At 39.0% G+C, this 4,989-nt stretch overlaps 1 pseudogene; it reads left to right on the forward strand.

Moving 5' to 3' along the window:
* The first annotated feature begins 3,404 nt into the window (after positions 1-3,404).
* On the forward strand, positions 3,405-3,705 carry LOC103069435 (ATP synthase subunit g, mitochondrial pseudogene; annotated as a pseudogene).
* The last annotated feature ends 1,284 nt before the right edge of the window (positions 3,706-4,989 follow it).

A 4,989-nucleotide genomic window follows, 5' to 3' on the forward strand; every position in this document is an offset into this window, starting at 1 on the left:
TAACACAAAAATATCTCATGCCAACCCACCAAGAGCATTAGTACAGAGGTGCTCTGTGAACTTCCTTGAATCAGCCTGGAAGAGATAAGACTTCGAGTTCATGTCAACCACTTACACCATCTCAGAGTTACCAGTTCTTTCATCACCACCCAATGAAAGAATGCATGGGGAGCCCCATCATTCAAATTTTTACATCCCCTTGAGTGTCCTGGGGTTGTTCATATTCTCAAACCTGATTCAAAGGTGTAGACTTGGGCAAAAGGCCATCTACTGATCAAATAGCACATAAAGTAATTTTTTAAATTCAGATCTAGAATATCCTTTAATAATCATTTGTCTTTAATTATATTTCCACAAGCTGCTTTCTAGTCCTAAAACAACTTTACAAGATTAAGAATATGCTTCTACTATATTTTGGCATTTCACTATATAGGACAAAGATGTGAACACGACTGTGAGGTGAACAAACTGAATTTGAGCAGCCTAAATGCAAATTAAGAGAAAAGTTACTCAGAGAAAGTCACCTTTAATAACATCCAAAAGGCATGGCAAACTGAACTGTGGTTTGGGCAGATACGTGGGTGTAGTTGTGCAAAAGATTCTATTAGTGACCCCAATTCTCCACTTCTACCTGTATCTATACCTTTTGTCATATAACTGCAGTCCTTTCCAACAGAGCTGGGACATAATTCCTTACCCCTGGGTTTAGTCATGATGACATGCTTTGGCCAATGGGATTAGCAAATGTGATAGAGTCTTAAAAAGTGCTTGCTGGATTTGGCTCACTCATTCTTGTGCTTACACCTTCCCGGTGAGAAGTACATGCCTAACTTTGCTGCTTCCGGGGGGCAGGAAGAAAGACATGCGAATCAGAACTGCTGCAGCTAAGGTATTCTAGATTGTCCAGCCTAGAGCAAAGCCCATCCAACCCCAAGGATGTTTTTGTGTGACTAAATGAATGAATGAATCAGTGCAGGAAACCGAACTCTAAAGCAAGATCAGACTAATGGTTAGTCTAAACAATGAACTGGAGCTGGAAGCTGTGAAAGACAAGATCTGAGTGTGTGTGTAGCGCGGGTAGGGGGCATGAAATTCAGGCAGCCCCTAGCAAGAGTAGGCACAAACAGGATGAAGTGGTATAACTAGGAGGGTGCAGATCTGCAAGAAAGCACTGTTGATGAGGCTTGTGTGACCGAGTGGCATGAGGGACTGTTTGAGACCTTTTCCTTCTATAGAGATTTTAGAATAAAGTAGACATTATAGCTGAAATCAAGCCTTATTTGGAACAAAGACAAATTTTCCCAGACTGGATTTAAAAAAGGCTTAGGTTTTGGCTCAAAGATTACATGCCACCTGGCATTTTCCATAAAGAGAAAAACTAGGGATACTGAGACAGAAGAGAGCAGTTCTCTTGGAGGTATGCCTAGGGTCCATCTGCAAATGGAAATATGATTACAAACCTTGAGCACTATTCCTGGATCAGTGTTCATGTATTCCTGTGCTCCTCCTGTATTCCTAAAGGGAGATTATCCCTTCACCTCACCTTCCTGAGAAAGAACAGGAGGGGGGTCACTCTTGGTTACTCCCTCAATATTGAGAAAACTAGTCAATATTTGGGTAGGTCTACAAGTGGGAGCTGATATCTTTATCATTGGTCATATTGCTCTGCCTCCTAAGGTACTGGGGAGAGATGGGAAGTGCAAGAGACAGTATCTCTTAAAAAATGCCTGACCATTCAAATTCCGTTTTCACTTTCTGAAGCTTATGGAAAGATGGGTACCTCCTGTGCCAACAGGTCCTGGAGACAGGCTGCAGAATGGCTAGGATACTGCTCGCTTGGAGCAGAGGTGCTCCAGAAAAGTGGTGAATGTGGATGTGGTGGGAGACGCCCAGCTGAGAGTCAGATAGCAGCTGTGCTAAGTCCCCCAGGGCAGCTGCTTGGAGGTGATTCCTTCATCAGCAGGGCTGTTGGGATCATCACCTGGCCACACCGAGTCTTTTGACAATAGGATGAATGCTCAGTGAAAAACTACACAATGAGCTCAATCAACTTGCCACTGGTGGTCATATAAAGAAATGCCACTGGTGGTCATATACACTGGAGGATGTGTAACCTGCTGGGAATAGGGAAGTGGGGTCAAGTAGACTATAGACCATTGCCCCTCCTTCAAGCCTGCAGAGCAGTGGATCTCAGCTCTATCATACTCGATGCCCTTCCACCCAGGTTTGTTTATTTGTTTGTGTGTGGTAAAATACACATAACATAAAATGTACCATCTCAACTATTTGTAAGTGCACAGTTCAGTAATGTTATGTACATTCACATTGTTGTGAAACCAATCTCCAGGATTCTTTTCATCTGACAAAACTGAAACTCCGTACCCATTAAACAATTACTCCTCATTCCTCCTCCCCCAAGCTCCGGGCAACCATCATTCTACTTTCTGTCTCTATGAATTTGACTATTCTAGGTACCTATATAAGTGGAATCATACAGTATTTGTCTTTTCGTGACTGGCTTATTTCACTTACTTAATATCCTCAAGTTTCATCCATATTGAATCATATGTCAGAATTTCCTTTCTTTTTAAGGTTGAATAATATTTCACCATATGTGTGTGTGTGTGTGTGTGTTATTATATATATCACATTTTGATTATTCATCATCTGTCAATGGACACTTGGGTTGCATCTACCTTTTGGCTATTGTGAGTAATGCTGCTATGAACATAGGTATACACATATCCCTTTGAGAGCCTTTCAATTCTTTTGGGTACATACCCAGATGTGGAATTGCTGGATCATACAGTAATTCATTTTTAAATAGTTTGAAGAATGCTTACTCCATTTTTAAAGAGATATTTTATAATGTGATGATTTAATATATGTATACATTGTGGATGATTATCACAATCAAGTTAATTAACACATCCATTACCTCACATAGTTACCATTTTTGGGTGTGTGTGTAGTGAGAACACTTATGATTCATTCTCTTTGCAAATTTCAACTATACAATACAGTATTATTAACCATAATCACCATGCTGTACATCAGAGCCATCTGATGTACAGAGTACATCAGAGTACATCTGATGCTGTACATCAGAATTTATTCATCTTATAACTGAAAGTTTTTATCCTTTGACCAACAACTTTTCATTTCTTCCACCCCAGCCTCTGTCAATCACCATTCTAATCTGGTTCTATGAGTTCAACTTTTTTAGGTTCACATCACATTGTATGCCTTAAAGAAAATCATGTTGTACAACCTAAACATATATAATTTTAATTTGTCAATCATATCTCAATAAAGCTGGGAAATTTTTAAATAAAATGAAAAAATTAAGAAAAGAAGGAGATTCAGCTGGCCAGTCAGGGTGACGGGCTTTCCGTCCTAGAACCATGGCCCAGTTTGTCCATAACCTCGCGGAGAAGGCCCCAGTGCTGTTCAACGCTGCTGTGACTTACTCGAAGCCTCGATTGGCCACATTTTGGCACTACACCAAGGTTAAGCTGGTTCCTCCAATCTCTGCTGAGATCCCTACAGCTGTTCAGAGCTTGAAAAAAATTATCAATAGTGCTCAAACTGGTAGCTTCAAACAGCTCACAGTTAAGGAATGGTTTGGTGGCCACTGAGGTGTGGATGTGGTTTTATGTTGGCGAGATCATAGGCAAGCGTGGCATCATTGGCTATGGTGTTTGAAGACCAATCTTTGCTTTATTATTTGGGTATTCTTGGACCATGTGTGAGCAGACTGCTATTTGAATAAAATAAGGCAATGTGTCAAAAAAAAAGGAAAAGAAAAGGAGAAATATTTTATATCATCCTCTGTGCTCTACTGAGATGAAATTCAAGGGTAATATAATCCAACTTCACAGTAAGGTTTAAAAATCTACATAATATCCTGTGATCTAAAGGAGGAATAAGAGGAAAGTAATTTATAATATAAAATATATTTCAAGTAAATGTTTCAGCACAATCATACTACAAAGAATCAGATGTTTACTTCTACTTATAATAAATGAAATTGGATTTAAAAGAAATAAGAAATTTTAAATGCATATTACTAAGTGAAAGGAGCCTATCTGAAAAGGCTACATTCAATATGTTTTAGCATTCTAATTCCAACTATATAACGTTCTGGAAAAGGCAAAACCATGGAGACCGTAAAAAGATGAGTGATGGCCAGAGGTTAGAGGGGAGGGAGGGATGAATAGGTGGAAAGAAGGATATTTAGGGCTGTAAAACTATTCTGTACAATACTGTAATGGTGGATACATGTCCTTATACATTTGTCAAAACCCACAGAACAATGTACATCACCATGAATCCTAATATAAACTAAGGATATAGGGACTTCCCTGGTGGTCCAGTGGTTAAGACTTCATGCTTCCACTGCAGGGGGCACAGGTTTGATCCCTGGTCAGGGAAGTTCTGTGCCACGGGGCATGGCCAAAAATAAAAAATAAAAAAATAAAAATAAACTAAGGATATAGGGTGATAATGATGTGTCAGTGTACGTTCACTGATTATAACAAATATACCACACTCTAATGTGGGGTGTTGATAGTGGGGGAGGCTGTGCAGGGGAGGAAGTATATGAGAAATATCTGCATTTCCTTCTCAATTTTACTTTGAACCTGAAGCTGGTCTAAAAAATAACATTGATAGTGATAACAACAACAACAACAATAATAATATCCAAAAGCCCAAATCAGGTCATTTTCAATTAAAAAAAAAGCAATAGGACAATATGCAATTGAATATTGTTGAAACTTTAAAAATTTTGGACATTTTGAAATAAAGGCTATATAGTTATATTCGTGTATATTAGTGGAATCTCCATAGTGGGGACCGGTTCATAATGCAGACTGATTTAGGTGTGTTGTGTTGGCCACTCAAATATGAGTGGCATTGCCATTGATGGCATGATTTTCCAGATTGGTAAACAGTTTCTAATAGAATTTTTTTAAAAATTCACTCTTT

Source organism: Lipotes vexillifer, unplaced genomic scaffold, assembly GCF_000442215.2.
Source record: "Lipotes vexillifer unplaced genomic scaffold, Lipotes_vexillifer_v1.1 scaffold1442, whole genome shotgun sequence".
Classification (NCBI taxonomy): domain Eukaryota; kingdom Metazoa; phylum Chordata; class Mammalia; order Artiodactyla; family Lipotidae; genus Lipotes; species Lipotes vexillifer.